General features: G+C 40.8%; 1 long non-coding RNA gene and 1 pseudogene across 1 annotated transcript; one reads left to right on the top strand and one right to left on the bottom strand.

Annotated features, from left to right (window-relative positions):
• The first annotated feature begins 10,152 nt into the window (after positions 1 to 10,152).
• Positions 10,153 to 14,050, top strand: LOC121770605 (annotated as a pseudogene).
• A 3,557-nt stretch (positions 14,051 to 17,607) lies between these two features.
• Positions 17,608 to 21,452, bottom strand: LOC121772206. The gene is made up of 3 exons (XR_006044285.1): positions 20,333 to 21,452; positions 20,061 to 20,163; positions 17,608 to 17,912 (listed from the first exon to the last, which is right to left on the bottom strand). It is a non-coding gene; the product is annotated as an uncharacterized LOC121772206 (long non-coding RNA).
• Between the last annotated feature and the right edge of the window lie 1,752 nt (positions 21,453 to 23,204).

Here is a 23,204-nt window from a genome sequence, read left to right as displayed (position 1 = left end):
AAGAGGTCTACATGCAGGTTCCTCTCAGATGATCGAAAAAACAATTACAAACAATTTATCTCTTTACTTCTACTCTCAATATGTCTGACCAATCTTCCTACACCTCTCTCGATTACCATCTTTGAGACTATCAACAATGATTAAGAAATAATCACCAAGACTTCGTCTTTCAGTAAATAGCAAGAAAGACTTATCTCACTGTTACATCTGCTCAGTGTTATACCTAACTGGTGTCATTTATTTATTGGCAAATAAATATGCGGACAAACACTAAAACCTTTTGCAATAGGTAACTAAATCCTATATATGTTGTGAAATACTATTTCTCTTCTGCAAAGAATTGCATAAAGCCGACTGTGTTATCTATATTGTGAACAATGCTCACAATCAGTTTACTAAGTGAAAGAACTAAACTTGTTTGTTTATTATACATGTAAATGTTTGTGAAATATTATAAATGCATAAACAATCAAAATGTAATAAAATCACTTCTCAACTTGGGTTAAAACTAAATTGTAAAGTTTGTTATATACGAGCAATTCTAATTGTGCATACGGCTCGAAACATACTTTTTAGTATACCAATTCTAATAATAATATTGTCACAAGTCTCTGGAAAAAAATGAAAAATATCTGATTCTTTTTTTATCCCTAAGACTATGTTTATCAGCAACCATCCAACCCAACACAACCATCAACTTTTTAATATTTAATTAATTTCTATCTCCTCCACATCATCTTCCATATCATCAATATTCATCCAACCCCACCACACATTTTTTCATGGTTTATCAATGACCACCCAACCACACTATTATATTTTTTTATATATTATTTTTTAACAATAATATTGTTACATAAAATATTTATTATAGCACAGTAAAATTTATAAAAAATACAATTAATGACAAAATAAAAATTATAAAAACATACAATAAAGGGAACTACAAAATAAAAAAATTATACTGTACCAAAGAAGAATGATTATATAAGGAGAAAATATAAGATTTTTTATGTGTAAAACTATAACAAATGTGGTCTCTATTTATAGAGGATGAAAATTTATAGATTTTGATATAATTTTTATAGTTTTTTAATATAATATATTAAAGATATATAAACTTTTATTTTGAAAAGTATCAACCAATGAGATTGTGCCATTTGGCTGAATCTCATTGGAAGAATCATGAGAAGTTTGGAGAGACCAAGCGATCTGTGGTTGCACACCATCAGACCGTGATCGAAGAGAGAGACCAGCTTGGATAATTTTTTTTAAATTGTAAAATGATGTGGAGGTCGGCCTCCTTGCACCAATAAACTTGGTCTAAGCATTAAAATCAAATGTCAAATTTCTCTATATTTTATCTACTCTTACTTCCTTAGTTTTCCTCTATCAATTCTCTTCTCTCATCTCTCTCTTCAATTTTCGTGCCACTGTTTGTTGATTTTGAACCACACCAAAGTTTGTGACTTTTATAGCCACTTGAAATTTTAAATGATTATTTACTCTCCCGTCCTTTAGTCCTTTAAAAATCGATCATATTTATCTTATTTGGATGTCCCTAAAAAATAGACCAATTCTATTTAAGGAAATTTGTTTTCTCTCTAATAAGGTAGGTCTCATTTTTCACTAACAATACTCCAATCACTTTTTTTCTCCACTAGAGAATATATATATATATATAGTTAAATAAAATAATATATGAATATTTATAATCTAAAAAAAGAAAGTAATAATGTAAGTAAAAAGGAAAACAAGAAGATTTGAATCTCAAACATGATAAATAGAAGATTAAAAATGAAATATTAAAAATTGAACAATTATTTTTATTCAAATAATATGTTTCATATTTCAACGATTATATATTAAATTATTTCCTGAATTTTAAATAATATGGATATTAAATATTTTTTTTAATAAATCTACGCCCAACAAATATAGAATTTTCAATACAAATTATGCATGTAAAAATATGAATAATAAAGACATGACATTCTCAATTTAAATAAAAAAGTTAAATGAATTTGACTTCTTTCCTTCCAAGGCTCAGGGGTGAAAGGGAAAAAAAATTGACCACTATTCCACTAATGATATTTGGAATTTTCAAGAGACATGAAACAATATTATTCCGAGTTCAAGGACTTAACACGTGCAAAGTGCATATTCAGTGATGTTCATGTTGGAAGGAAGATCCCCAAAATATCCTGCACAATTGAAGCAAAGATTACATAGAATCAAAGGAGAAGATCAGGGGAAATCAATCACACCAATTAGGGATATTATACACGGTTCTACCATAATTAAGCTTACCTTGTATAGCTCTCATTAGGCCTATATTAACAGTGTACCAAAGTTAGTGTAAAAATACAAGAATTATCCCTAATACTCAATTTCTACATGGCATCCGAGCAGGGGCTCAGGAAAATATCATCATAGCCCAAACCTATACCTTTCTCGACCAAGAAGGCGAGAACAATAACCAGCCAAAATATCAGAAGACAAACCAGAGACGGTCGAACCAGTGGCCGAGAAAATAAGATCGAGCAAGAGTGTTACCGTAGCCTTCAAACTAAACGGCTCAAACTATGCATTATGGGCGCGTTTAATGAAGGTATCCATAGGCGGCCGAGGAGTCTACCGCCATATATCCGGTGTCCCACCTCCACCACAACCGGGGGAGAAAGGGTATACCGATTGGGAGGAGATAGACTTGATAGTCTTCTCCTGGATTATCGACAATATGGAAACCAACATCATCGCCGACTTTGCGCATCACCAAACGGCGAAAGCACTATGGGACACGTTAGCCGTAACTTTTGCAAGTTCGGCGGATTCGTATCTCATATACGACCTGCGAGACAAGGCGAGCAGAGTTATACAAGGAGAATTAATATTGGAAGCATACTGGAGTAGACTCCACGGATTGTGGATCGACATTGATCGATGCCCACACAAAACAGTAAATTGCTGCGATAAAGGGATAGCACAGTACCGAGACATCAAGGCAGAATTGAGATTGTTCAAATTTCTTACCGGATTAAACGAGAAATACGACTGGATCCGATGGGAGATCCTCAAAGAGGATCCCTACCCCTCAGCCGACGTAGCATACGGATGGGTGAAACGGGAGGCGGCTCGACACAAGATCATGTCGCCGGCGTCCGAATCGACCTCCATCGCTGTCGGGAGTGAGACATCATCGGGGGTCGGATTTGGGTTCGGGGCACGCGAATACCGTCCACCACAGAACAGAGGGCAACCATCGACGCAACGCAACACCACCAGCCGCTGGGGAAACAACCGTCCGGACAAATCCAAACTTTGGTGCTCCCACTGTGGAATGCAAAAACACACAAAGGAGACTTGCTTCCAATTAGTGGGATATCCAGAGTGGTGGGAAGAGGAGAAGTCCGGAAAGGCGAAGGTCGCTATCGGGACAAACAACGGAGGCTGAAATCAGACAGAAGGGGGGCGAGAGGCAACAACCTTTCAAGAAAGGAAAACCGATACCGGAGGTCTCCTAACCGATGGCAGCGGACGCAGCGAGAGCGGCGGTGGAGAGAAACCAGCCGAGGCGATGATCGGCTCTTTCAGGCTAGACGGCGGGGAGACAAGAGGTAAAGGGTTAGGGTTTGCAAGTCCTAACCCTATTGAACTCGATTCTGCTATTAAGTCCCCAAGTTTTAGAAAATCCGAAATTCAACCCCACTTCAGAAAATATACCATTATTGAACCCCAGCATGTTGATAATTATAAAATTGACCCCCAGCCTGTTAGTAATTGCATAAGTAACCCCATTATTTGCAAAAATTCATTTGCGCCCCTAGAAAATCTTTCATATGCTTTTGAAGCCCGGGATGGGAAAATTAGTAACGAGACAGGGTGGATTTTTGACTGTGGGGCAACCGACACTATGTCATATGATAGGAATGATTTTTTGGAAATTCATAAAACACCCAAATCACATATTAAGACTGCAAATGGAGGGGTAACACCAGTGGAAGGGGCAAGAACTATAGAAATCTTTCCTAACGTACATATTCCCAATTGCCTCTATGTGCCTAAATTGTCTCAGAAATTGATGTCGATAAGTCATGTGACTAAGGATTTAAACTGCTCACTCCTGATGCATCCAAACTTCTGTATGTTACAGGATATCCGGACGGGGAAGATTATTGGACGTGGCACTGAACGTCGTGGGCTCTACTTTGTGGACGAGATCGCTCGACGAGATGGTGCGGCGATGCTTGCTCACGGGTCCACTGATCGAAATGCTTGGCTCTGGCACCGTCGGATGGGACATACCTCTCCGGGTTATTTGAAATCCTTATTTCCTAAACTTTTTGTTCCTAAAGATTTTTCTTGTGAAGCATGCGTTTTGGCCAAGAGTCACCGAAACTCATTTAAACCTAATGATACTCGTGTTGAGACTGTTTTCTCTTTGGTTCATTCTGATGTGTGGGGCCCAGCGCCTATAGGAACAAGCTTTGGATTTAAATATTTTGTGATATTTATTGACGATTGCAGTATAACTATGTGGGTTTATTTCATGAAACAAAAATCTGAAGTATATGATAAATTCGTGTTGTTTTACAAAATGGTTCAAACCCAATTTCAGACATCTGTCAAAATCCTTCGTTCAGATAATGGGGGGGGGGGGAATTTTTAAACACTCCAATGACAAATTTTTTTGAAGAAAATGGGTTAGTACACCAAACCTCTTGCTCCCACACACCAGAACAAAACGGGGTGGCAGAATGAAAGAACCGAATCATCCTAGAAATGACCCGGGCTCTCCTATTTGACTCGAAAGTACCACCATCTTTTTGGCCGAAAGCCGTAGCCACATCCGTCTACCTCCTTAACCGACTTCCCACGAAAACCCTAAACCGAAAAACTCCTCTCGATCACCTATCCACCCTAACCAAAATTCCCCCTGCATTATCCTTACCACCTAAAACTTTTGGGTGTTCGGTTTATGTCCATGTTCCCAAGCATGAAAGGAATAAATTTTCACCGTGTGCCATTAAATGCGTCTTCATGGGGTACGGGATTAACCAGAAAGGCTATAGGTGTTATGACCCGAAAACCAAACGAGTGATTACCACCATGAACTGCAACTTTCTTGAAAATGAATTCTACTACCACCTTGGGACTCAGGGGGAGAGTGCGAGACAGGGGGAGACCCGAGAAAATGACTCCCTTCGGTGGTATGTGCCAAGTAACTTCGATTCGGACCTAACAGAACAAGCTGGCACTGTTCCTGAGCCGATCCCGTCCACAGGGACGACCCCGACAACGCTTCCGTCGCGTTCCTCTGATCCAACCGTAACGGAATCCGAGGTAATATCTAGTCCGAATCATGAAACTTCAGATACTGTTTCTGACTCACTTGGTACAGAAGAATAAGAGGAAGATACTACTATTGATCAGGATACAGGGCAGTATATGCTTCCGCCGCGGAGCACGAGAGGAATTCCGCCCAAGAGATACTCCCCGGAACCCAGAGAAAGGAAAAGTAGGTACTCAGTGGCCAACTTCATCGAAGCCAACATATCCAAAATGGCACGGGCATTCCATGCAGCACTCTGTGAAGAAGACATTCCTAGAACCTTTGAAGAGGCCTTCAGAATCAAGCACTGGAGGGAAGCTATGCTAGTCGAAATGAAAGCGCTGGAATGGAATGGCACTTGTGAAGTAAGCCCTCTGCCCGATGGGAAACATACAGTGGGCTGCAGATGGGTCTTCACAATTAAACGAAGACCAGACGGGAGTATTGAACGATACAAGGCGCGGTTAGTAGCAAAAGGATACACGCAGACCCAGGGAGTGGATTATTCTGAAACATTCTCCCCCGTTGCAAAGATGAACACAGTACGTGTATTGCTGTCTATCGCAGCAAACAAAGACTGGCCACTCCATCAGTATGACGTCACCAATGCCTTCCTTCATGGAGAACTGAAGGATCCTATTTATATGGACGCTCCACCTGGCTTCACAGAGGAATTTGGGCAAGACAAAGTGTGCAAATTAAGGAAGACTCTGTATGGGTTAAAGCAGTCACCGATGGTCTGGTTCGGGAGATTCACGGACGTAATGAAGCGTTATGGATACAAGCAGAGTAACTCAGATCACACCTTATTCACCAAACAGAGAGGAGAGAAGATCACTTGTCTTATAATCTTCGTGGATGATATGATTATTACAGGGGATGATACAGAAGAAATGGACGATCTCAAGGGACATTTGGCTGCAGAGTTCGAAATGAAGAATCTAGGAGATCTCAAATATTTCCTTGGGATCGAGGTTCTCAGATCCGGAAAAGGAATCTTCATTAGCCAACGGAAATATGTTCTCGACCTCTTGACGGAAATGGGGATGCTAGAGTGCAGACTGACAGATACTCCCATTGTACAGAATCATGGCCTCCAAATAATCAAAGGAGCCGTATCAACTGATCGAGGAAGGTACCAACGGCTTGTGGGAAAGCTTATCTACCTATCCCACACTCGACCCGATATCGCATACGCAGTTGGGGTACTTAGTCAGTTTATGCATAACCCACAGGAGGAGCACTGGGAGGTGGCACTTAGAGTAGTGCGCTACTTGAAGGGAACGGCCGGACATGGGGTACTGTTCCGAAAAAATGGACATCTTAACATCCATGGATACACCGATGCAGATTGGGCCGGAAACCCAGTTGATAGACGATCAACAGGAGGATACTTCACATTTGTGGGCGGAAATTTAGTCACTTGGAGGAGCAAGAAGCAGAAAGTAGTGGCTCTATCAAGTGCAGAGGCTGAATTCCGAGGCATCAAAAGTGGACTCACGGAGATTCTATGGCTTAGAAGGGTGATGAAGGAGCTGAACCTCGGATCACAAAAACCGTGCAAATTACTCTGTGACAACAAGGCAACAATCAGCATTTCAGAGAATCTGGTGCAACATGATAGAACCAAACACGTGGAAATTGATCGGCACTTCATAAAGGAGAATCTTGAAGAAAAGATAATAGAAATCCCATATGTGAAGTCCGAAGATCAATTGGCAGACATCCTGACTAAAGCCGTATCAGCCAAGATCTTTCAAGAAATGTTGAGCAAGTTAAACTTCGGGAATCCCGTCGCTTAACTTGAGGGGGAGTGTTGGAAGGAAGATCCCCAAAATATCCTGCACAATTGAAGCAAAGATTACATAGAATCAAGGGAGAAGATCAGGGGAAATCAATCACACCAATTAGGGATATTATACACGGTTCTACCATAATTAAGCTTACCTTGTATAACTCTCATTAGGCCTATATTAACAGTGTACCAAAGTTAGTGTAAAAATACAAGAATTATCCCTAATACTCAATTTCTACCGTTCATTCTACCCCTTAATGCCATATTCATATTACACTAATCACGGCCAAAAATCTTAGATCTTCACTGTTACTTTTTTATCTAAGAATTTATAGCATTTTGTTTTAGTTTTGATATAAAATTAAGAAATTAATCTTATCACGTTCGTATACGCTCATTGACTTTATACATATGCAATATGTACCATGTTAACTCAATTATGTGATTTTTAAATAGTTAAATTTTAATTTCAAATTTTCAATCACGAAAAGTATTGTTTCCAATTCGATTGACTAAAGCATCCACAATAGTTCGTGGACAAGCAATAGCCCAGTCACAAACTCCTCTGCCACATCAGCAGCACTAAATTCCTCCTGCCACATCAGCATAAAAAGCAACTGGACAAGCAATAGCTCAGTCATAGCCCAGCCACATCATCAGCACTAAAAACAAATAATTAAACAATCACACAAAATACGGAATTAAATTTACGACACATATACGGGAAAATTCAATAATAATATTAAAATTTTAAAAAGTACATTAATTAAAAAAAAGTCAAATAAAAAAAATACATTACTTAAAAAAAACTCCTAATCCAATCACGAGCCCCCCGCCTCCGCCGCCGCCTCACTCCTCGCCGTCGTCGCCGCTATCCGGGATCCCCAAATCTACGGCATCTAAGCCCGCGTCAGAGCCCCCCACCTGTGCCGCACCGGGATTCAAATCCTCTCGCATACTCACGAGCACGGCGTGAAAAAACTCTTCTCCTCGGGGTCAGTTGCATTCTTCCATTGATCTATGATCTTGATCATCTGAGCCCGCGTTTGTTGACGCACTAAGAAGACGAGGTCGGCTGTCGAGCTGCCAACAGGGGGGATGCCGACTGGACCTCCTGGGACCTCTGGCGATCACGTTGCGCCCGCCTTTGACCAACCGGGCGAGTGCGGCGAGTAAACGCGGGAGGGGACGGGGTCTCCTGAGCATCTTCGGGGAGGTCGTGGGAACCGCCGCTGCTACCGCCGGCGTAATCACCTAAATAGTTCAGGCGCTGCTTCTTCGGCCAGCCCGCATCGACACCTGCCCGAAACTTCTCGGAATCCATTAGCACCTTGTAGCAGTTCCAGTAGGTGAAGTCCTTGTAAAGCCCGGGCACAGGGAACTCTTTCTCCGCCTCCCTCCTGCAGTCCTCGCCAGTTTGGCCGCTGGACTTCATTCGGAGGGCGTTGGCGTACAACCCCGAAAATCGGGAGACCCCAGATCAGATTCGGTCCCACGCCTTCCGGCACTCCTCCCCGCTGCGTATCCTCCCCTCCGGGCAAAATGCCTTGTAGGATGCTGCTATTTTAGCCCACAAGTTGAGGATCCTCTGATTGTTCGAGGTGAGGGGGTCATCGCAAACACTCACCCACGCCTTGGACAACACGACTTTCTCCGCATACGTCCACTTCCTCCGTGGCTGGCTGTCGTCACCAGCCGGCTGCGACGACTCGCCGACCATCCTCTTCCCCTTCTTCTTGGGCGCACCTAGACCCCGCCCTACTCCCCCGTTTGAACGGGAGTGCCCGCATCCCCGAGATCTAGTCCCAACTCCTCTAAGGAGAAGGTCTCAAAGCTAGTGAACTGCGTCGCCGTAGGGGTCGATGTGTGCGAACAAGCAGTAACAAAATCAAGTGTGGGGCGATAGACGTTGTCCCCCCCGACGTCCCCTGCATCCCTGCCCCCCTTCCCCTCCCCCCGGCGTCCCCTGCATCCCCGGGTACCCCTGCGTCATCTGCATCCCGGGTGCCCACCCCGGCATCATCGGCATCCCGTGTTGCATCACCGGTACCCCCTGCCCGCCCAGAACCGCCGGCCCGCCCTGCATCGCCAGACCCCCCCGGCATCCCCTGCCATCCCGACATACCACCCCCGGATGCCATCCCGGACATCATCTGCTGCAAAGGGTACATGTTGTTGTAGTACCAGGGCATCTGACCCCATCCACCTCCCACGGGGACCGTGGGAGTTTGAGACCCGCTCGTCCCTGGAGTAGGCTCGTTGTTGAGATCCATTTCTCGTTGTTGCTCTTGTACAGAAATTAAGATAGGGAGAGTACTCGTTAAAACAAGTGGTGCGAATGAAAATGAAGTTCAAATCGCGTATATATAGAGTTTCGAAAATAAAAAAAAAAAAACAAAATTGCGCTCGCTGGTCGCTCGCCGATCGGGAGGCTGCAATAGGGGCGAGCCGATCGGCGAGCGCCAGGGAATCGGCGTGCGCTCGCCGAAATTCTCGCCGATTTGGCACTCGCTGGCTGCAATAGTTTGGTGAGCGAACCAGCGAGCGCCAAAAATCGGCGAGCCGGTGCCCTTGCCTCTATTACGGATCCTCTAATCGACCGTTAGAGATCTGAATTTTTCTTTAATATTTAATCAATACTATGAATATGATAATAATTACCATAAATAATTATCTTAAATAATCAATACAAGAATCTCTCTCTGACTCTTTGCACTATTACTGATACACGAAAAATAGTACCTACACTAAATAGTACTCCCCTCCTCCGTCGCAAGGATGATGATCCATTCCTTGGGCGGGACGTGATTTTATACCGTTTTATTTTATGTGATAGGTAGAGAGAGTGAAATAAGAGAGAGAATAAAGTAGAGATAAATGAATTTCTAATTTTGGTAATGAGTAGGACAAACTAAAAAAAATGGGTCATTTTCGGTGGGACGGAGGGAATACATGTGAATGACAAGATACTAAAAATAAAACAAAAACAAAAATCTCAAGTCAACTATGGTATCTTCTCCCCTAGTGAGTATGTATGCATACTAATCATCATTAACAGTAGCAAATGTTAGTCTGATTTTAGAAGAGGGAGAGTAACAATGAAGAAGGAGTGTATGGTAGTTGATGCTGTGACTGTTACATTATTTTTAGTATTATTATCATCAATAATAAGGTTGAGTGATTGCTCAATTGGGGAACAGCCTTTGTCGAAGATTGCTATTCACAAAGCCACTCTCTCTCTAACCGATTCCGCCTCCATCAAAGCTAAACCTTGTCGTCTCGGTCACAACGTATTTATTCACTCCTTTCTCTCAATTTTATTCATCAATTTTGCTTTAAATCAGCTTTCATTGGTTACAGGGCGAGGATACAGCATCGGTTGTGGTGGAATTTGAAAATGACCAACCTTCAAATGACGACTGGATTGCTGTATTTTCTCCTGCAAAATTCAAGTAAAACTCCTTCAATTTCTCTCTTCTCTCATCTCTTTTCGAAATACAATTCAGTATTTATCGTTGTAATCTCAGTGGATCGATTTGTGACCTGGAAAATGACCCTAGAGCAGATGTTCCTTACATTTGCAGTGCCCCTATTAAGGTATGTAAACTCAAAAATCAGAATAGGAATTGCTGCTATTTCTTTATTTTTGTGTTAATTCTTACTATTTCAGTACCAATTTGCCAATTTCTCCGATCCTAACTATGCCAATACTGGAAAAGCTTCTCTCAAGTTGCAATTAATCAACCAACGGTCCGATTTCTCCTTTGCCTTGTTTCGAGGCGGGTTATCAAATGTACGTTGTTTATGCAAAATGTAACACTATTTATTGTTTGGTTTACGAGCAGATTATGCTTCATCTTGGTGTTTTTGATTTTGCAGCCACAATTGTTGGCAGTATCCAATTCCATATCCTTCGTGAACCCTAGAGCACCGGTTTATCCTCGCCTCGCTCTCGGAAAGTCATGGAATGAGGTACAAAGTCTTGATTTGTCAAAATTTTGAGTTTTGATGAATATCCTAATTAGAATTATATTTGGCAGATGACAGTAACATGGACAAGTGGATATAACGTAGACAAAGCCGTTCCTTTTGTTGAGTGGCGCTGGAAGGGTGGCAAGAAGATGCGCTCGCCAGCAGGGACATTGACATTTGGGAGAAGAAGCATGTGTGGTAGATCATCTTAGCTCATCTGAATTTGAATATTGCATCAACCTCCATCAATTTTGAATTTAAGGTTAACTCGAGTAACTGGAAAATCAACATAAAATAGACGAGTTAGTTATTGCTCTTTAATTGGTTGTTGAGCTTTCTTTAGATTGTCTTGTCCTCATCCAACTGCCTTCTGCATCCGTTCCTGTTTTTGCATTTTTGTGCTAATACATGAAGAAATATTAATGCTGTATTTGATTTCATAGTAATTCACAAATACATGTTTCATGATAATTTTGAATGTGGGATTATGATATCTAACTAAGGATTCCTTGGCTAATAGGATCTCCAGCTCGTTCAGTTGGTTGGCGTCATCCTGGTTGGATACATACGAGTTTTCTTAAAGATTTGTGGCCAAATACTGTGTATGTCCACAAAGATTTAGATATGTACACCCTTGATTAGAGACTGCATATTTATCGACTAAACCTTAAACTTTTCTTCTCAGGTACACATACAAGCTCGGTCACTTGTTATCAAATGGCTCTTATATTTGGAGCAAGATGTATTCATTCAGATCATCTCCGTATCCTGGGCAAGATTCATTGCAGCGTGTCATAATATTTGGAGACATGGGGAAGGTAATGAGTTATTTTACTTGAACCATGCATAGAATTACCAACAATAGATGTGTGCCGGATATATTCTAAGGATAACTAACTAATTTAAATTATGCTGATATAAGAAATCGACTGCTCTTAAGGCTTTTTCATTCCTATATACTTACTACATATGTTTATTTCTAAATTCCTTGCTTCGACATGGTGATCTTACTTCTTCATGGTAATCTGCTAGCTCTGAAGAATTTAAAGTCTTAATATAAATTGTTAAGAGACAGCTATACAATATTGTAATATCTAAGGTGTAATTGGATATACACACGTGTAATTTTGCTGCCTTTATGCTATTATAAGTCTCTTTTAAATCATTTTAACCATGAAATAGCACCCCATTATGGTAACATCATATTTGCTTCCTGAATTACTGTGCTAAGTGAAGTGCTGAAGCATCATGGTGTACTTGATTCATTTCAATGATTTTAGTTCCATTGGAAGGTCCTGCAGCAGCATTACTGATATTTCCTAAATCATCTTTAACAGTCAGTGGTTGAGGTTGCAAATAAATAAAGTACGCTAATAACCTGGGTTATCTGTTGATAGAACTGGAAAGAGTTTTGTTCACTAATTTTGCGATATCTACTTGTCGACTTTTTCTCAAATACCATGGATATGTCACTTTGGTTTTCAGGGGGAGCGTGATGGATCAAATGAGTATACTATCAGCCTGGCTCACTACATACGACTGACCAATTGATCAACGATCTTAATAACATTGATATAGTTTTCCACATTGGAGATATCACATATGCGAATGGCTATATCTCTCAGTGGGATCAGTTCACAGCACAGGTCGAACCTATAGCATCCACTGTCCCTTATATGATAGCAAGGTATATTCTTATGACCTGTCATACGATGTGCATTCTTCTTATTGATATCTGATCTTCACACTTTCTGTAACTAACAGTGGAAACCATGAGCGTGACTGGCCTGGGACCGGATCCTTTTATGGGGGCACAGATTCCGGTGGAGAATGTGGTGTGCCAGCTGAGACAATTTTCTATGTTCCTGCGGACAACAGAGCCAAATTTTGGTAATCATCGTTATCCTCTATGGTAACCATAAAAGTTAAACAAAGAAACTTGATGCTCTCAGCGTTCTATTTTCCTCTAGAACTCTAAGGCTTCTGAATCAAATCTGATTATCTGATATAAAACTGAAAGTGGCGAGAACATGGGAAAGAATTTGGGCTTAATATTATGTTTGTTAATGTATCAAACCTAATGCGTACTGATTTCAGGTACTCAGCAGATTATGGCATGTTTCATTTCTGCATAGCAGATACCGAGCATGACTGGAGGGAAGGATCTGAGCAGTACAAGTTCATCGAACATTGTCTTGCGTCTGCAGATAGGCAAAAACAGCCTTGGTTGATATTTGCTGCGCATAGAGTTCTTGGATATTCTTCAGACAAGTACTATGGCTTGAAAGGTTCGTTCGAAGAGCCCATGGGAAGAGAGAGTTTGCAAAAGCTCTGGCAGAAGTATAAGGTGGACATGGCCTTCTATGGTCATGTCCATAATTATGAAAGAAGTTGCCCAATTTATGAGGTAAACCTGCATCTATACGCGACTTCTGGGTCGATTCTATAGATGCTGACTTTTAGTTTTGTCCGATGGTGCAGAACACGTGTGTGAATCTTGAAAAATCTCACTACTCTGGTACGGTGAACGGGACTATACATGTAGTGGTAGGGGGAGCCGGAGCTCACTTGTCTGAGTTCAGTACGCTTAACACGACATGGAGTGTGTACAAGGACTATGATTGGGGATTTGTGAAGCTCACTGCATTCAACCACTCCTCCCTTCTATTCGAATACAAGAAGAGCAAAGATGGTAAAGTTTACGATTCTTTTACGATCTCTAGAGACTACCGAGACGTCTTAGCGTGCGTGCATGATGGCTGCGAAAAAACCACTCTAGCAATTTGAGAATTCACAGCCACTCCACCTTGTGCAATAGCATGTACTATCTTATTATTCATTACTATAGGGAACAAAGAACGCATCCACAAATTAATAATATGTGATTGCGTATAAATTTATGCAAAAATCCTTTTATGCTCACTTAGTAGTAGTATTACTCATTTATTCCACTATTATTTGTCATTAGTTTTTTTTGTCAATCCGTAGATACTTGTCTTATTTTTTTTTACTAATTTTGGTAATAGACTCGATGTTGCGATATTTTTCTATAAATTTTTTTCACTCAATTTTTTTTATATTCCCTAAAATATAGAATAAAATAGAGATAAAAATGTTTCTATTTTTAATAATAGGTCATCTTTGTTGGGACAATTATAAAAGGTAAGTAGGTCATCTTCAGTTGAACGAAGGGAGTACTTTATTAATGTTTTCAAAAATAGAAAAGTATCATTTCATTTTGGACAAACTAAAAAAAAGTGTATCATGTTAACTAGAACGGATGGAGGATGGAGGAGCTGTAGCACTTTGTTTCAACATGGTAGCTTTGTTGCAAGTAAATGAATTTCCCACTAGTTTTTTTCTCACGGCCTCAAATGAAGATGTGGTGAGGGCATTTAATGTTGGATCATAACTGATGATTCATATAAATATATATCGACCACGATTGATGAACATTAATTGGAAGCATACTTGGATTCATAATGGTGTTTTTGATGATTTCTAGAGTGATGAAATCGTATCCAAATGTTAATAGGGTTGATATTTTATTGACAAATTTATATATTGTTCTTGAAGACTGTAATTTCATATTTAGAGAACATGTCCCTGACTTTATAACAATTTCAATTTCCCCCTTAACAAAAAAAAAGTTATTCAAAATTATAATCTCTCCGTCCCATAATAGATATCACACTTTTCTTTTTAGTTTGTCCTATAAAAGATGTCATATTTCTATTTTTTAGAAAAAAACTCTCTCTCACATTAATATAAATATATTATTTTCTCTCTTCACTAACATACAAAACAATATCTTCTAAAATATTGTGTCATTCTTCACATATGTCATCTATTATGGAGGGACGAAGGGAGTATCACATAATAGTCCCGTACGTTTTTGTAGTGCTCCGAATTTTTGTGTCTTGAATTCCTTGAATTATAGGAATTTTTTCCGTGATTATTTATATAGGAAAATGTGCTTTTATGTGAATTATTTTATTTGTGACCAATTATGTGACACCAATTAATTTTGGTGAAAGCCAAATTGTGTGTTTGATCAAGTGGGCTAATGCATAGTATTTCTAGCCTTTTTGGTTGGTGAATTTTGACCACCTTGTTTATTTGGAGATGAATTATTATTTCTTTAGATTTAATAAATTGTCTTGGGATATTTATTTAAATTAAATTCAAATAAAATCCTCTCTAGTTTCAACTCTTTCCGTTAAGTGATTGACTGTGTTTGAAGAAATTGATAATAAATAGTTAAAGTGGAGAGAAAGTAAACTAAGAGAGATAATAATGTAGACGAAGCTCTCTTATACATTATTCTTTAATTTACTTTACTTTTTCTCCACTTTAACTATTTATTATCATATTCTCAAAATAACGGTAAAAAATTAATAACTTGAGTTGGGATGGATGTAGTATTATATAAAAATCGGCCCCTCGTTTCTTTCACGTAATAAATTGCCTTGGGAATAATTATTTTGTGGATTTAATTAATGTCTCGTACATCATTCCTAAATTAAATCCAAATCAAAACTCAATGAATCTTACATATCCTATTCAAATTAGAATTTGAATATTTCATTATGAATATTTTCATAATTTGTTGGTTTTGTTGGTTTTGTCAAAACTTAATAAATTCCCCTCTCTGCTTCTCACCTTATTTATAGAAGTGGATCTAGATCTAATTATTAAGTTCATCATGGTGTATGATTCATTATATCTAGATCTATCAATTCCATGTAGTATTCTATAAGATTTGTCCACACAAATGGATAATATCGAGTTTGAGAATATGTTAGAATATTCCATATAGAGTACAAACAGGACACATAGAGAAGGTGCAAGTTATTGGAGGATCCATAAGGTACTCATCAAATCACATTTAAATTTATGTATTTTATGTGGATTTGTGTGATTTTCATAGACCTATGTGTTTTACATGAAAAAGAAACTAATTACATAATCACCTAAATACATGATATTTAAGGATTCGTTTACTTTATGCATTTTTACGTTGCGCAACTCCAACCCTTGTATGGTCTAAAGCAGTGGTACATGAAGTTTGTTGGATTCATGATGGCGTGATACAATATGGGATTTGGGATTTGGATGCAAATTGGATTATAGGATTTGGATTTGGATTTGATACAATAAGATATTCCGTCATACTTATCCTTATCTTTATTTAGTTAGGATTTGATTTGATTTGATTTGATTTATGTGGTTGCCGTAGGTCTCTTCGGAGGATTTATATTTTCTCTTTCAGTATTTATCAAGTAAATCGAGTTCATATTATTATTCATCTCTTCCGACACATCTAGGTTCCAGATTCGAATGGAGAGAGAGAGATGGACTTACTGTGGAGAAGAAAGGAGTGAGAAGTCAGACAAGAGATAGAGGAGCATGCCCTGGTGGTGACGACGACTATCGGGTGTGCCGATGAGGAGGCCAATTGACGGTGGAAAAGGGAGATAGCAGAGAGGTGACACGAGGAGTAATGAGGCATTGCATTTGGGCATAAAAATTAGGGTATCCGATTTTGATGAGGAAGGGATTCTTGTTGGACTAATTGATTGGGCCACCGTGACAAAATTAAGGACTTTGGGCATGCAATTTTAATTACTCCAAGGGATGGTCTTAAATTATGTGGGCCGACTTTATTTAAATTAATTGGGACTTGGGCCTCCTAATTGAATTAAGAGAAGATGTGCTGTAAATTCTAGATGAGGTTTAGGGTTTAGAAGAATTGATCCTTGGGTCAAAATAAATCAAAGAGGAAGAAGAGTAGTAGGGCTAGATGGAAATAATTTCTAAGGGAGTTTGGGAAACAATATAATTTGGTTTTGTGTTTCTTAGGCCATGATTAATTAGGAGGCATGCATTCCTATTAAAGTATAAGAGTTTCTTGAGTCTTATTAGTACGCTATTTGTTTTTAAAAGGTTATCTTTGTGGGTTAAGGGCAGAGTGAGGAAGATTCAAGTTAAAGAAACTGAACGAACGAGGTGGACTTTCTTATCCAAAGTATTATGAGAGCTTTCTTTTAAATACACAAAATTTCTTTCAAGTATGCTTATAGTTATTTACATTCCCAATATGTTTTTGTCTTGCCATATTTTATTTTAAGCCTTGCCTATCTGCTTGTTAATACACTCGGATTTTGCACTGTTTTAAGGCCATTACTTAGTCCATTTTGAGTGTCAAAGTTGCATTACATGTCCATTAATTACACATTTTATCTATTTTGGTATTTTGACGTGTTTTGTGAGAAATGTGCAAAATTGAGCCTAAAAAGATGGCAAAAAGTCGAAGATGAAAATCTGGAGTATTCAAACTATAATACCCGCCCCTTTATTAACCTCTTTCGTTATGTTTAAGGTTGAACTAGAGTTTTATCGCTCTCTTGTTTTGTTGTTTTAATAGAACTCGTTACCACTTTGTTGATGCTTAATGTCATTAGTTCGCAAAATAAAAAAAAATTAAAGTGCTAATCGAACAAACTAATGAATGTTCTGAAATATGTGAACATTATACAAGGAAATAAAGTTGTTCTCCCGAACTAAAATTTTCGTATACATCTCGAATAATACAATCAATTTAAAAGGAATACTATACTATTACAAAAACAAATGTTCAAGAATGAGCCTAGAAGGTTAAGAAACTAAAGGCTTCTTTTAGCTATACTTTGGGCCTCTTTCTCCTGAGCCCAAACCACATCCCCACCGCGGCCCTATCTGATCAACCCATCGGGCCAAAGGTAGCAGGCCCATGTCTCGGAAGGCCTGCCCAACTGCCCAGTTTTCCCATCCCTGCAAAATGGCAAACAAAACATTAATTGCCTAAAAACAAGAGGAATTTAAGGGACATCCTTTTTGGAGAAATGAAACAACAAGACTTTATTAAAGAGGGAGTTGAGAATGGCAAGGTCAGCCCCCTAAGACCATCCACAACGGGTCTCGCCGGCGTCTCGCGTCTCGTCTCAGCGAGACGCGTTGCAGCCTCCATCTCGTCCCGTCTCGTCGCGCATCTCGCCTCGGCGAGCCACGAGACGAGCTGTCTCGCCACGCGCCTAGGCGACGTGGCGCAGCCCGGCGTCGTGCGTTACGCCCACTCGCGGGCCCGCGAGTGGGCGTCGTCACGTGCTGACGCAATAAATATTTTTTTTTAAAAAAATTCAAATTTAAATAAATAAAAAAATTTGTAACGGTATTATTACCGTTTTTTTGTTTTTTTTATATTTTTTTTGTTTTTTATTAAATTTTTTACTCTATAAATACTCCTAAACCCATCCTCATTTACACACAACTACACATCTATTCTTCCTATCATCTAAATTTCCTCTCAAATTTTCGCTGAAATTTTCATAACCCAACTCAAGATGTCCGGCGACGGCGAGGGCAACTATGGCGGCTCCGGCTCCGGCGGGTGGGATCTCAACTCATTCGGCGATTGGGAGAACATGATCAACACATTGGGTGGTGGAGGTTCGTCAACGCCGGGGACCCAGGGTTCGGCGACGCCGGGGGGGTACCAACCACCCAATTTTGACCTTGATGCATATGTTCGTCCCAACGTCCCGCGGTTTTCGCAGGGATTATCCCAGATCCGGGAGGCTTTTCCAGTTGATCCCACGCCGGGAGTAGGCCGAGGCGGTGGAAGTGGGCGAGGCGGTGGAGGTGGCCGAGGCAGTGTACAACCCCAGACGGGCGAGGACGAGGAGGAAGAAGAGGAAGAGGATCTTGGCCGACATCCGTACAACAACCTCGAAACGATGGCGGTGTACAACGCCTGGATCACGGTCTCGTACGATCCCATCGTCGGGAATCAACAAACCCGGAAGTGTTTCTGGGAAAAGGTTGTCGAGGTCTACCACCAAATAAAGCCGAACCGCTCCCGCAAGCGCACAGTTAAAATGATCCGCTGTCACTTTGACCGAGTCGACCGACAGGTCAAAAAATTCTGCGGCATCTACTCGGCGGAAGAGGCGCGCTACCAAAGCGGCGCCACGGCCACCGACATTTTGACGTCCGCTTTGCGCGCCTACTACCAGGACGAGGGACATCAATTCAGATTTGTTGATGTTTGGCGCGCCGTCAAGGACGAGGAACGATGGGCCGACGGTTTCCGCTCCAGCTCGGGCTCAACCTCGAAGCGCACGAAGCATACGGCGAGTGGCAAATACTCGTCTAGTGCTGGTGCGTCTAGTGGTGACACTGCTGAAGGCATCAGCCAACATGATGCTGAATCCCAGGAGTTTGCGGGTACAGTCGGCGATGCAGGAGGATCCGCGAGTGGGCGCCGTCGGCCGCAAGGGACGAAGGCGGCGAAAGCGGCTAGAGCAAGGAAGGGCCGAGGCGAATCAAGCCAGTCGGCCTCAGGATCGGGCTCGCGAGGAGGCTCGGACACACTTATGGTGGCGTACATGACCGCCACAATGGCGGACACTTCCCGCTTCTTGCACTCCCAATTCGCGGCCTGGTGGAACGGAATTGTGCATATGGCAGCACAACTTGGCCTTCCGACTCCCCCTCAACCTCGACCGCCTCCGGAGGATGATTAGCCCTTCCGATTAGTTTTTTTTTTATTTTGTGTGTTTTTTTATTGTGTTTTTTTTAAAAATTTTTTTTTGTGTGTTTTTTTTATTTTGTGTGTTTTTTTTTGTTTTAATTTTAATAAAGTGTGTTTGTTTAAATTGAATTGGGTTTTAAAAAAAAATTATAAATTAAATTGAATGAATAGTAATTAAGAGACGGTATAGAGACGGTTAAGAGACGGAGCGTTGCAGGTTCCGTCTCTTAGTTAAGAGATGGAGGAAAAAAGGACAGTGGGGCCCTCAAATAGTGCTCAAATAGTAGTTAAGAGACGGTTTAAGAGACGGTATAGAGACAGCGTTGTGGATGGCCTAATACCCCCTCTCTCGACAGAAGCCTACACTTAAGGAAAGATGACAGTGATACCTTTGCTTGAGTAGACCAAGGACTTACCCAAAGGGGCAAGTCAATGCCTGCAACATCCTCCTCAAATCAGCACCTGCACTTCTTCCCTCTCCACCTTGTACATCTACAAAATCAAACAAAGACCATAAATATAAGAGTACTTAGGCTCAAGCAAAACACCAAAATTCTTTAAGTTAAAGTGCTGCAAAGTGGATCAAATAAGAGATATGCTGCAAAGTAAAGACAAACTGCAGTGGCAGCCATTTATTCCTCATAAGGACACTACACTCTACCTATAAGAACCCCCACACCACCTCCAAACTCCCCTCCACATACTTTGAATCATTTTAAGCCACAATAGCAAGTTGAGAGTGAGAAAGCTTGGAGTAGAGTTTCAGCAGAGTTCTTGCAGGCAACTCCCCTTCCCACATTTCTCTTCATGCTAAAAACTCAAGCTCACCCCTTTCCCTTTCACTGCAACTAGGAAGTAGGAACTCCATGGTAGGTGGGTGAACTTGGAGTCTCGGAGCAGAAAACTCAAGGATCAGAAGCTGTTTTCAAGAGGTAATACACTTCTTTTCCTTCTTCCAAACAATCCTTCATATCATCATGTAGAAGCAAGACAACTTAGAATTCTCAAATAGTATGCTAAACCCCAAATAAGACCAGTAAATCATATCATAACAAGTTAGTGCAAAAAAATCATAGTCTGCCTCATAGGCCAAAATCAGTAGCAACCACACGGAACTCCACCACTGTGAACAAATCCAAGAATTATAATTTCACAAAGCTACTGGCTAAGCTTTGTTTATAGCATGCTAAATGATAAATGGAGCTAGAACATAGAGCAGAATCCCTCCAAATCGAACTCAGTTCACCAGATAACAACCAACCGTAGCTACTGCCCAAATTAAGTGGCTATTGAGGAACAAGTTAAAGAACTTAGTTTCATTTCGGAGAAACGCCGAGAAAGGGGCGGCTCGTCGCTGACTCCGAGGAAGATCCGTGAGGTCAGGGATGTAGCGAAACAGCGGTGGCGACACCTTGAGCCTCACCGAACAGCAGCGACGGCAGAAGCCTCGCGAAGCGACGAGGAGTCCTGCTGGGCTCCGGTAGCGGTGTTGCGAGCGCCGGGAATGGATGACGGTGGCAAATCGAGAGAGAAAAGGAGGAGGCGCTGTTTTTGTTTCAACTAGGGATTTGAGGACTTGAGGGAAGGATTCGAGGAACTGTCGATGGACAGAGGGGGAGGATGGGGAAGGAGAAACAAGTATCCGGCGGTGTGAGGAGGGCGCCGAGCAGAGCAGCGACCGACGGACGGCGTTGGAGGAGGCGCCGCTGAAGGAAGCTCCTTCCGATCGAAATCCCCTTTCAATTAGGGTTTTTGATTTGGGATTTTTTATGAGATTAATTTAAGGGAGTTACCGATAGGGTTGGGAGTATATGTTGTTATTGCATTAGTTTTGGGCCAATAATTAAAATAAAGTATGAGTTTTGGGCCTGCTTCTTTAATTCTTTCGTTGGGCCTCTTTATTTGACAATATGGGCTAAGAATCAATTAGAGAAATGGGCAGCATTTTTCTAGAAAATAATTATGGAGTTAGGCCGCCAACTAAAATAAAAGTATGGACTAAGAACTTAATTAAATCATGGGCTCTTTTAAGTTGCCCGATTGAAGTTTTGATGCTAAGTGATGGACCGCTAATGAACTCCGCGATAATGAATATAAGCCTCGGACTTAGATTAGTGCTTGAATATTTTCGCATAGGAGGTAATGCACTCTCTTGATTACACAAATAATAATTCTCAGTCATGCAAAACAAAAAAACTATGTCCCCCTTTTTTTTTTAAAGAAATGTGTATTAGGTTAGAATGCTTATGAACAAGTAGTTATAGAATGACAACTCCTTTACCGCTTTCAAAAGCGATGAAACCAATGAGAACATGCAAGTTAGGGCGAACCCTAATTTTTAACGAAAATATGGAATAATAATGTGAACTACGACGTACTATACTACCCCCTTCTTGGTTTCGACGGAAACACGTTCTTTTTGGGAAACATATGTTGCATGGACCAATATATATATATATATATATATATATATATATATATATATATATATATAGGTGTGATCAAATACAAACCCCTATCTATAATACAAACTACAAACTTTAATCCTACACACTCCTTATAAGTAATCAACGGTTAGCAATGAGATTCATATGTCAATGTCAACGCCTAATACAAATTCTATCACTGGGGGGAATGTCAACGCCTAATACAATTTTGTCACTGGGGGGAATGTCAATGTCAACGCCTAATACGAATTCTGTCATTGGGGGGAATGTCAACAATGTCAACGCCTAAAGTTTGTATAGTTTGTATTATAGAGGGTTTGTAGATTATCATGACAATACTCAAATTGCATCCTATCGAACTCGCGGATCAACGCTTCCTCTTGAGTTAGAAAAGAAGCCAGTTGCGGTTGGTTCTTCCTACTCAAAGCATCGGCTACCAGGTTTGCCTTGCCCGGGTGATAGTGAATACCGCAATCATAATCCTTCACGATCTCTAGCCAACGTCGTTGTCGCATGTTCAACTCTTTCTGCTCGAAGAAGTACTTGAGACTCTTATGGTCCGTAAAAATCTCACATCTCACTCCATAGAGATGATGTCTCCAAATCTTTAGTGCGTGCACTACTGCTGCTAGCTCTAAATCATGAGTCAGAAAGTTCAGCTCATTCGGCCTCAATTGCCGGGAAGCATATGCTATCACCTTCCCATCTTGGATCAACACGCATCCTAGTCCCACTTTCAACGCGTCAGTATAGACGGTGAAGTCCTTGTCGGGTTCAAGTACCGCTAGGACATGTGCTGTAGTCAATTTCTCCTTCTACGGCGTCCAAACTACCTTGATTTCTTTCTTCAACAGTTGCGTCATCGGTCTCGCGATCTTAGAGAATCCCTCGATGAAACGTCGGTAGTATCCCACCAATCCTGAGAAACTTCAGATTTCACTCGTCGTTTTGGGTGACTTCCAATTTTGCACAGCCTCGACCTTTGCTGGGTCCCCTTGAATTCCATTAGCTGTCACGATATGACCAAGAAAGTTCACTCTATTCAACCAGAACTCACACTTACTAAACTTGGCATATAACTTTTCC

This window comes from Salvia splendens, chromosome 16 (genome assembly GCF_004379255.2).
Source record: "Salvia splendens isolate huo1 chromosome 16, SspV2, whole genome shotgun sequence".
In the NCBI taxonomy this organism is placed as follows: domain Eukaryota; kingdom Viridiplantae; phylum Streptophyta; class Magnoliopsida; order Lamiales; family Lamiaceae; genus Salvia; species Salvia splendens.
The sequence above is the reverse complement of the archived record's forward strand: the minus strand, read 5'-3'. Positions and strand labels throughout refer to the sequence as shown.